The sequence below is a fragment of the Petromyzon marinus genome, unplaced genomic scaffold (genome assembly GCF_048934315.1).
Source record: "Petromyzon marinus isolate PM22_M1 ecotype Great Lakes invasive population unplaced genomic scaffold, UKy_Petmar_22M1.pri1.0 PM_G_Scaffold_17, whole genome shotgun sequence".
In the NCBI taxonomy this organism is placed as follows: domain Eukaryota; kingdom Metazoa; phylum Chordata; class Hyperoartia; order Petromyzontiformes; family Petromyzontidae; genus Petromyzon; species Petromyzon marinus.
In genome coordinates, this window is record NW_027422728.1 from 153,000 (window position 1) to 164,845 (window position 11,846).

Sequence of the window (11,846 nt, forward strand, 5' to 3'; positions counted from 1 at the left end):
AGCACAGCGAACACAGCGAACACAACACAGCCAAAACAGCACAACACAGCGAACACAGCCAACACAACACAGCGAACACAGCACAGCCAACACAACACAGCCAACACAGCACAGCGAACACAGCGAACACAACACAACACAGCCAACACAGCGAACACAACACAACACAGCCAACACAGCGAACACAACACAGCGAACACAACACAGCGAACACAGCACAGCGAACAGCACAGCAAACACAACACAGCAAACACAACACAGCAAACACAGCGAACACAGTGAACACAGCACAGCGAACACAGCACAGTGAACACAACACAGCCAGCACAGCACAGCCAACACAACACAGCGAACACAGCACAGCCAACACAACACAGCCAACACAACACAGCCAACACAACACAGTGAACACAACACAGCCATCACCGCCCCTCACCGGCTGGCCAGGCCAGGGGTGCCCCGGGGGTCGACCCGGCTTCGAAGGCCCCGCGGGTCCCGGAGGCCGCTGCCGGAGTCTCGCCGGGTCCGCGGAGGCCACGGGTTCCGGCGATGAAGGCGGAGGAGGAAGAGGAGGAGGAGGAGGTTTTGACCGGGTGGTCACCGCTAAGCAAGCGGCGGGAGGCTGCGGCGGCGGATTGCCCGGCGGGACCGAATCCCGATCCCTGCCCGGGCTCCTCTACCTGCCGCGCTCCTCCGCCTCCTCCGCCTCCTCCTCCGCCGCCGCTGCCGGCGGCGGCGGTCGCGGGCAAGCGGCGCTCGGCCCCGCGTGGGGCGATGTTCCACTTCTTCTCGCTGATGCCGCGGCCGTTGGCTGAGCCGCCACCACCGCCCACCGGGAGGCGCCGGGGTCGCGCCCTGGAGAAGCAGCGGCAGCGACGGAGACAAATTCAGCAACAATACCGGCAGCAGAGAGCGTCGTCATCGTCGCCCAGCTGTTGGTCGTTCTCGGACGCATCGTCGTTGTCGTCTTCATCGCCGGAGGAGGTGGTGGAGGGTGACGAGGCGAAGGAGCGGAGGGGCGAGGAGGAGGTGGTGGAGGGTAACGAGGTGAAGGAGCGGAGGGACGAGGAGGAGGAGGTGGTGGAGGGTGATGAGGTGAAGGTGCGGAGGGACGAGGAGGAGGTGGTGGAGGGTGACGAGGTGATGGAGCGGAGGGACGAGAAGGAGGTGGTGGAGGGGGACGAGGTGAAGGAGTGGGGGAACGAGGAGGAGGAGGAGGTGGTGGAGTCTACGGGGGGCGTCCGCAGGCTGCTGCTGAAGTTTTGTGCCAGCCGCCTGCAGCCGAGCGTCGACAGAGCACGAGACGATGGGGAGGTGGCGGACAACGAGGAGGAGGAGAACGAGGAGGAGAGGAAGACGAGGAGGAGGAGGAAGAAGAAGAAGAGGACGAGGAGGAGAAGGAGGAGGGGACTACGGAGATCACGCAGTGCAGCCGATGATGGCGACTGCAAGTCGGGCGACGAGGCGGAGGAGGAGGAGGAGGAGGAGAGGGTGGCGAGTCTCAAGAGGGTGGAGGAGTGCCGGATTCTCAAGCAGATAGACGACATCATGGCTGAGATACCCCAGCTGGAGGGGAGATGCAGGGTGAGGAGGAGCAGATGAGGTGTAGGGTGGTGAGGAGGGGCTGGGTGGTGAGGTGTAGGGTGGGGAGGAGGGGCTGGGTGGTGAGGTGTAGGGTGGTGAGGAGGAGGGTGAGGAAATTCCAGGGCAGCGGGTGAGGGCGTTGGGAGTGGCTCACTCAGTCACTCACTCAGTCACACACTCAGTCACTCACTCAGTCACTCACTCAGACACTCACTCACTCAGACACTCACTCAGTCACTCACTCGCTCACTCAGTCACTCACTCACTCAGACACTCACTCAGTCACTCGCTCAGTCACTCACTCACTCAGTCACTCACTCAGACACTCACTCAGTCACTCACTCAGTCACTCACTCAGACACTTACTTAGACACTCACTCAGACAGTCACTCACTCAGTCACTCACTCAGACACTCACTCAGACACTCAGTCACTCACTCAGTCACTCAGTCACTCACTCAGACACTCAGTCACTCACTCAGACACTCACTCAGACAGTCACTCACTCAGTCACTCACTCAGACACTCACTCAGTCACTCACTCAGTCACTCACTCAGACACTTACTTAGACACTCACTCAGACAGTCACTCACTCAGTCACTCACTCAGACACTCACTCAGACACTCAGTCACTCACTCAGTCACTCAGTCACTCACTCAGTCACTCACTCGCTCACTCAGTCACTCACTCACTCAGACACTCACTCAGTCACTCGCTCAGTCACTCAGTCACTCACTCACTCAGTCACTCACTCAGACACTCACTCAGTCACTCACTCAGTCACTCACTCAGACACTTACTTAGACACTCACTCAGACAGTCACTCACTCAGTCACTCACTCAGACACTCACTCAGACACTCAGTCACTCACTCAGTCACTCAGTCACTCACTCAGACACTCAGTCACTCACTCAGACACTCACTCAGACAGTCACTCACTCAGTCACTCACTCAGACACTCACTCAGTCACTCACTCAGTCACTCACTCAGACACTTACTTAGACACTCACTCAGACAGTCACTCACTCAGTCACTCACTCAGACACTCACTCAGACACTCAGTCACTCACTCAGTCACTCAGTCACTCACTCAGACACTCAGTCACTCACTCACTCAGTCACTCACTCAGACACTCAGTCACTCACTCAGACACTCACTCAGACAGTCACTCACTCAGTCACTCACTCAGACACTCACTCAGACACTCAGTCACTCACTTAGTCACTCAGTCACTCATTCAGACACTCAGTCACTCACTCAGACACTCAGTCACTCACTTAGTCACTCAGTCACTCACTCAGTCACTCACTCAGACACTCAGTCACTCACTTAGTCACTCAGTCACTCACTCAGACACTCAGTCACTCACTCAGACACTTACTCAGACACTCAGACAGTCACTCACTCAGTCACTCAGACACTCACTCAGACACTCAGTCACTCACTCAGTCACTCACTCAGACACTCAGTCACTCAGACACGTACTCAGACACTCAGTCACTCACTCAGACAGTCACTCAGTCACTCACTCAGACACTCAGACACACACTGACACACACACACTGACACACACACACTCAGACACACACTGACACACACACTGACAAAGCAAAAAACAAAGATCCCCCGTATAGCCTTAACAGACTGTAGGGGCAAGTGCTGTTAGCGAGCACCTATACACACTGACACACACACTGACATACACACACCATGATACACACACTAACTGGAGGAGGTGGAGCGTGGTCAACACATCTACGCCTGAAACATTTTAGAAAGAAGCGGAGAATACGGAACAACCCACCTGTTGTTTATTTCGATTTCCGTGTTGCCTCTAATCTTCAGTCTTGCTGTGTATCCACCGTTTGCTGGAGCTCGCCTTCTATAGCGAGGATATCCATCATCTCCAGTTTGTGTCTTTAATAAATTGTCTCGGATATTTCTTGCTGCTCTCTATGTCCTTCATACATGCTGCTGCATTGACATTAAGGTTTCCGCATGGCCCATGAATCATATTTGCAGTCACTACTGCAAACAGATTTTGGGTCTTCCTCTGGATTTGGAAACTCGACAGATATAACATCGATTTGGATTGGATGATTTTTTTCTTTCAGCCAGATTAAAATATGAGCGTGGGGAAGTCATCTACATCATTAGACCTCCTTTGGCAGTACCAAAATATAATAATAGAGGTTTTTACCCTTTTTTCCGGCAACAAAACTGAAACCTTTTTACAAGGATTCATATTACAGCATTAACCACAATACCTGCAGTCAAAATGCAAACAAAAAACACGCACTATGATAATATATATGTGGCATTGTCCTTGAAACAACTTGTTCCACACCAAGGGACGGCTTTCTTGAGAGCCTCGACCCAATTGGTGCTCGACCAGAGGACGCCAAAAGGTTTCAGATTTGTTGCCACAAAAAAAGGGGAAACCCCTATGATGTGGAAGTCCTCGTTTCTGCCACTCAGTTGAGTACATCCAGCATCGTTTCTCCAAAAAACACGACTCTCAGTGAATGCTCTCGATGAATTTGACTTGCTTTTGTCTGAACACCCTGGCTGTGAAGTCGTATCGACGGCTGGGTGTCTGGCCGAATGAAAGTTATTATTTTTGTTTTATCTCAGGCCAAGTTGGATTACATGTAAAGGTAATAAATAAGTCGGGGACATCCATACGCCCGAACGTACGACATGGCACCTTGAGCATATTCGTGCATGCGTCTAGGGCTTCCTGTGAACGTAGCAGACGCCTGGATGTTACAAGGGGGGGGGGGGGGGGATGATGTAGCGCCATTGTTGGGCTGTATGCGTATTACCACGGGAGCTGACCTGTAATAGCGGACATGCGTCAACAGGGGGTGGTGTACAGACCAGGTGTGACGAACAGGGCCCCCAGACCCCAAGAGGGGGGGGGCTGGGGGATGTTCCAGGGCCCCCTAGAGAGTTCCAGAAGGCTTGGCCAGGGGCGGAGAGACCCTGGAATGGGGATAAAAGCCGGACCCCTGAACGGGTTTGGCGGTCCTCGTCCACCTGAAGATCTGAAGAAGTCTCTGAGCGCTACCCTGAAGACCCTGAAGACCCTGAAGCAAAGAGCCCAGTGACCCTGGCTAGGGTCGGGTTCAGACATAACCAGTGTAGGGTTAGCGCTAGAACCAGAGTAAGGGCACCGTAGTGTGGAGGGACTGCCTACTGAGGTTATCGGTTGTGAGGGGTCGTCACCCCTCTGTGCTGTGGTTCCCTTGTTGAATAAACGTGTTGCCTCCAGCGAACCGTCTCGCCTCGTCTTGGACCCACTGCACGTGTCACCTATGGTAATGAAACCTCTTGTCGTAAAAAAATTAGCGGCGTGCGAAAGTGAAAGGTGTTAATGAACTAATAATAACTTTGATTTAAAGCTTTCTTAACTGCAGGGATTCATATTCTTGGTTCTTTTGGCAAAGTCACCACGTAGAAGGGAAACAAATAATACAAATATAAAACAATAAAAATTATCACGACGTTTCGACTGCAACACAAGCAATCATCATCAGGTGTGAAAACCACAGCAAGAAAATTTGAAAAAAGTGGCGTTTTTGTTAACGTTAGCACCACAGAGAGCGATTTGACAGTCATTCAGATGGACGAGCCCATCTATGTTCGGGATAGAGGAGGGGGTAGACGAAAATAATGGATGCGGTCTGAAAGCCAGCATAAGTGTGAACAATCATTTAAGACCCGAAATGGTTTATCAAATCCTTCCAATGATTGCTAAGCCAGAATTCCTTCCTATCGGTTGAAATTGTCTCTGTGTATATGTGGATAGCCTCATGAACGAATATCTCATGGTAGCCAGATGGATTGCAAAGAACCTCCGTCTTGGAGAAGTCCATGTCATGTGAGCCTACTGAATTATAACAGTGATCTGCCACGGCCGAGGTGTTGGTCCTACCGTGTTTTAGGTCTGCATTCTGTTCACGAATGAGGTCCGAGACATGTCGTTTGGTTTCTCCAATGTAACTACTACCACAGAGGCAACTTAGTTTGTAGACGCCAGGGTACTTTATGTCCGGAATCACATCTTTTACAGACGGGACCAGATCACGGATTTTATGTAAAGTGTTGAATCGGACCTGGATTTTGTGTTTATTCAAGATTTTGGAGATCTTTTTTTTGATCCCCGCAATGTAGGACAAAGTGATGGTTTTGAAATGCTCCTCAAGAGGGTCCTTCTTCATGGTTGGAGTGATAGCTTTGCGGATTGTAAAAGCTTGGTGTACGTGCTTGAGTTCACTGGCTATGTGTTCCTGGTCGGATATGCATTGGGCTCTGGTGCAGAGTCTTGATGAGGGAATTCTTCTGGGATGGATGGTGGTGGGAATCCGGTTTCAGGTAAGCATCCGTATGGGTATCTTTCCTTAGACAGAGTGGCTCATTGAACCATCAATTTTTTTTACCAATTCCACTTTACAATAAAATTGTAGACACGGCACAATATATACTTCTGAATCTTTATTTTTACCAACATTTTAAAAAATATTCTCCGTTAAGGCAAACATTCTGAAATATTGGATTTTTTTACAAAGCCTTGTGAATTCACCTTGTATCTGAACAAGTTCAATTTGTGCAAAGATATTTTTTCAAACGTATAAATAAAAAAGACAATGCTTACAAATATCAGCTCTATGTTTTCAAGTAAATACATTTTGGGTAGTGAATAAATTATAGTCTAAATAAGCTACACATGACGAATTGTAGGCAATTATAGTTATAATCAAAGACATTTTTAAACAATCACGTGGTCCCTGTAGTCGCCGTTAGAGACAATCTGCTTGAAACAGTTTATCAACATATATGAATACATTGATTCGAATAAGCAGAGTTAATTTCCTATTTATGGCATGCCAGTTATGTGTCAATTTTCGATATCAACATCACCTTATAAAAGAATAACATTTAAAATACGCACAGACAAGTATTCATTCGTAATTATTGACAGGCATATTAACAAAATTGCAAGCACCGCGTAAAAGCAATTATCATGAGAACATCGTGAATGCTTGGGAGCTTATTGGCTCTTGCTCCTGGTGAGAGATTGACCCAACCCACAGGTCCACAAAGACTGGCCGCTCTTACTCTGCAGGTTGAACCTAGGAGCTGAATGTTCAACTTCACATTCTTGTCATTAAAGGCCTGTGACAAAGGTGCATCTATTGGAGCGACATCGTCTCTGGCTTACACACCTACCGGGTCTCCACTTGACTTTGTATTGTCTAGGAAGTCCACCCACACCTCCACTTCCACAAACTGCTGGGAGTTGCCTCGCTCTGCCTCACAGTCAGAATTCTCCTCCTGCTTCACATTACCTCCGTCAATGTGAAGGTCCCATTTTGGAGTTGAATCTTCATCTTCACATTTCACCTTCACTTCTTCGCTCTTCACCATCACTTCTTCACATTTCACCATCACCTTGTCATATTTCACCTCGATACCTTTAAAAGTGTCCAAGCTGGGATTTTCTTCTGGTTCGTGTTTCATGAGGGATGGGCGTATTGTGGCACTTTGACTTTCACAAGCTGATTTCAGACTCCACTCCTTGTTGATCTTCTGATGCTTCCGTGTTCTCTGGTGTACTTGAAGATGCTGTTGCTGTGCAAACGCTATCCCGCACGGAATGCACTTGAAGGGTTTCTCTCCCGTGTGTGTTCTCTGGTGTTTTTTAACAACAGATGAATGTGCAAATGCCTTCCCACACACACTGCACTTGAAGGGTTTCTCTCCCGTGTGTGTTCTCTGGTGTTCTACAAGAGCAGATGACTTTGCAAACGCCTTCCCACACACACTGCACTTGAAGGGTTTCTCTCCAGTGTGTGTTCTCTGGTGTACTTGAAGATTAGATGAATTTGCAAACGCCTTCCCGCACAGAGTGCACCTGAAGGGTTTCTCTCCCGTGTGTGTTCTCTGGTGTTTTTTAAGAACAGATGACTGTGCAAACGCCTTCCCACACACACTGCACTTGAAGGGTTTCTCTCCCGTGTGTGTTCTCTGGTGTACTTGAAGATGTGATGAAAGTGCAAACGGCTTCCCGCACAGAGTGCACTTGAAGGGTTTCTCTCCCGTGTGTGTTTTCTGGTGTTCTACAAGAACAGATGACTGTGCAAACGCCTTCCCACAAACACTGCACTTGAAGGGTTTCTCTCCCGTGTGAGTTCTCTGGTGTTTTTTAAGAGCAGATGAATGTGCCAACGCCTTCCCACACACAATGCACTTGAAGGGTTTCTCTCCCGTGTGTGTTCTCTGGTGTATTTTAAGAGCAGATGACTGTGCAAATGCCTTGTTACACACACTGCACTTGCAGGGTTTCTCTCCCGTGTGAGTTCGCTGGTGTATCTGAAGAACTGATGGCCATGCAAATGCCTTACCACACACTGTGCACTTGAAGGGTTTCTCACCCGTGTGTGTTCTCTGGTGCCGTGTCAAATATCCAGTCCGATCCGTGCTGTATGCACGCTGGTCACATTGTTGACTTGTCATACCGAGCTGCGCTGAGTGCATTTGCTCCATCGGACCAATTCTGCGGAGGAAGCGTCAGAGGAAGCGTCAGAGGAAGCGTCAGCTACAGACAGAAAATAATATCCACACCATCTACACGACAGTATCGAGGCACAGAGGAATGCATATATAGTCACCTGTGACTTACACGTCTATACTTATTCATATATTCATGATGTAGTAAAAACGTTTCCCAAATTCATCACAGGGCTGTGATGGCACAGAATGAGAGGGCAAATGGTTATAAATATGCCTGGAAGCCCTCGTATCTTCAAGATGAATGTTAACCCAAAACTCTAAGCACACAATTTCGGCTGACTACAAAATAAATATTTATGAAAGCTAAATTCGGCTGACATAGCAAAGGGTGTTGAAAACAATACTATTTGTGTTAGGCAGAAATGCATAAATTAATGTTCAATCGCAACTTAGAGGTGTGAATCCAGGCTCAGATGTCCTTGAATGCTGGGATGAACAGTTCCGAATTCAGCTGAATGTGTGTGCTGTGTTAACTTCCTGTTTCCATTCATTTAAAGAGTTCCAGAGGAAAACAAAAGTAAACTATTGTTACGCTATAACCTCCGTGTTCAACAGAGTTAATAGACGTTACTGCAAACACAAACTGTACACTGTCACTGGGTAAACAGGCGGTGGCGTGTCTAGAATCACACCTGGCCACCTTCATCTGCTTGGCATGAATGCTTCCTCACTCCACCAAGTAATTAATCGAGGATCAACAAACATAGCCGAGGCTAACTGGAGTTTGCGTGTCTCTCTCCGTGGTGAGATGTTAACTACCTCACCTGGTATACAGGAAGTCGTGGGTTCGATCCCGACCCTGACGCCTGCTGTATATTTGGAGTTTGCGCGTTTCTCCGCTGAGCGTCTTTGACCGATAGACATTGACACACGTATTCTTGTTTCTTTCGGTAAAGTTACGTAGATAGAAAATAACAATAACTGATAATACAATTACATTAAATAAAGACTGCTTGTGTTCAAAACGTGAGTTTTTTTGCTTTATTTACAATTTTTTTTTTCATTATGTTATTTTTATTAAATTTTCTATCTACGTGACTTTACCGAAAGAACCAAGAATATTAATTCCTGCAGTCACCAAAGTTTTAAGTCAAAACATTCACACACGTTGACAAAGCCCCACCTTGTGTTGTTGTGGGCAGGTCGCTTCTGATAACAAGAGCGGTATAGCAGCTCAAGCGGGCTTGGCCTGCTAACAAAAGAAAATTAAAAACTGCGTGAATATTGACAATAAAACAAAGTTACAAAGTGGCGAGCCGGGTGAAGACAAATTAAACTTAAGCGAGATAATTAAAGTGAACGCAATCAGGCGAGGGCAGGAGGCAAGGCCCCGCGTGGCTAGGCCCCGCGTTGTAAAGTTCCAACCTGGACATCGATTCCCATGCTCGCTGCTACTCAACTGACATCCCTACGAGAGAGAGAGCGAGGCTCTACCTTGGTAAACAACAACCACCACAACCACCACCACCATGAGAATTTCTCACCTCGGATTTCAATGAAAACGCGGATCGGCAGCCTCCTGTAACCTCGCAACGTCACGCGGGTAAGCAGGTAACATGACGTCACTTCCGGGGTAAGAGACACGCCCCTCCCACAATGAGCGGCTCTGTAACTGAATAAATTATGTTAATGAGTCCGGGCCATATGTCGAAGGATGGGGCGTGGCTGCTGAACCCGTCGCAATAAACACTCGACTGCTTCAACAAATATATTATGTTAATGAACCGCCAGTCACTGGGCGTAGCTTTGCCCAAATAAGGAATGGCACTGGATTGATATCGGCAGTGACCCAAGCGGAGGTGACGTCACGCTCAAGAGCGCCGTGGACAGGGTTGGGGGAGTGTGAATACCTTGGTGACATGACGTCACTAGCAAGGTACACCTCCCGCTGGCACTTCATGCCGTTGAGGTCATGCTGAGTGGTGACGTCACAGAGCGGAGATGGAGTTTAAGTTGATTTAGATTGATTTTGCATTGCCCCCTCCCTTGGGTGCGTGAACTCAGCAACAACGTGGACATTATTGTGTGTACAGTGTGTGTGTGTGTACACATTGTGTGTGTGTACGTACATACACAGTGTGTACACACTGTGTATGTACGTACACACACAGTGTACACACTGTGTGTGTGTGTACACACTGTGTATGTACGTACACACACACAGTGTGTACGTAAATACACACTATGTGTGTGTACGTACACACTGTGTGTGTGTAGTGGAGGTCAAAGGCGGTGCATTGCCCAGTCATCTGAGTCAGTCGACCCATGGCATCTTATCAATTAATTTTTTAAAATGTATTATTTTTATTTGTTATTTGTATTACATTTTTTAATTTTTTTTTAACTTTTATTTGTTTATTTTTTGATTTCTATCTACGTGACTTTACCGAAAGAACCAGGAATATGGTAGCGCATTCTCTATTTGTTGCAGAGATTCAAAGTTCAAATCCGACAGGCACACCTGGCTACCCCAGTAACATTCACCACATTATGCGCTGTTCTGCTTCACGGCGGATGTAAAACAGAGTATTGTGTCACTCACAACGCACAGGTCATTGCATGTTGGTGTCACGGTCAAAATTGTGGTTAATTCCAGACATTATCCAGAAACTCCACAAGGGAGATGACGCGTCAATGATCGCCCCCTACCGACAGACTCATGTCCACGTGCAGGCCGGTGGAGGGCCACCTTGTGCCACACAGGGGCAGCTGCCACTAGGGGGCGCCCTTCGATTATTTGAGATGAGATTCGATACAAAACACCGAGTTGCTGAGGCAATTAGGCAAGCGACTTATGAGTGCAAAAATGTTGTTTATAACGTAGTGAATGCTTGGGAGCTTAATTGTCCCTCGCTCCTGCTTTGTCCCTCGCTCCTGCTAAAAGCTAATGGTCAGTGAGGTCAGCAACACTGTAGGTTCTGGTGTCAAGGACATGGGCCTGCATTCGCTGGTCCACTGCTATATAGTCCAGCGGATGTTCTTGCTTGAACCCGGCATGAATCCATGATGTTGTCTGGATGCACAGATGCCAGAACAGCGTGTTGGCAATGACAAGCCCACAGGCTGCACAGAAGTCTAACAGCCTCCTACCGTTGTTATTGAGTTGATCTGGCCCATGCCTTCCAATCGCTCCAGACCAGGTGCCAGCATCATCACCAAGTTGGGCATTAAAGTCACCCAACAGGATGACTCTATCCCGAGGGGCCACGTTTAGCTAACACCTGTGACAGGAGTTTATAGAAGGAATCTGAATCCACGGGCTTGCCTGCATCCCTTCACTGATGTTCGTCTTCGGTGGGGGCGTAAGCAGCCACCACCACCATTCTCTGCCTCCTGTTGATGGGGAGGTGAGCCCAAAGTAGCCTGGGGCTTACAGCTTCCCACACCTCGCCGCCACCTTCCCACGCCGCCTTCATTCTTTTTTTCAGAATAAGAGCCACTCCTTGTTGTTCGGCATTCTCCTGCCCCGAGTGGAGGACTCTGCACCCCTCATGATAATTGGAGTCAGAGCCGGTCCACTGGATCTCCTGAATGCCACAGAGATCCAGGCGGTACCGGTCCAGCTCTGTACAGAGTAGCAGCCTCTCCTCCACGTGGCCACTCTCAGTGACTTTTTGCCATTTCTAGAGGAACCCCAAGGGTAAGGATTCAGGCATTGCTCCTCACAATGTTATCGTCTGG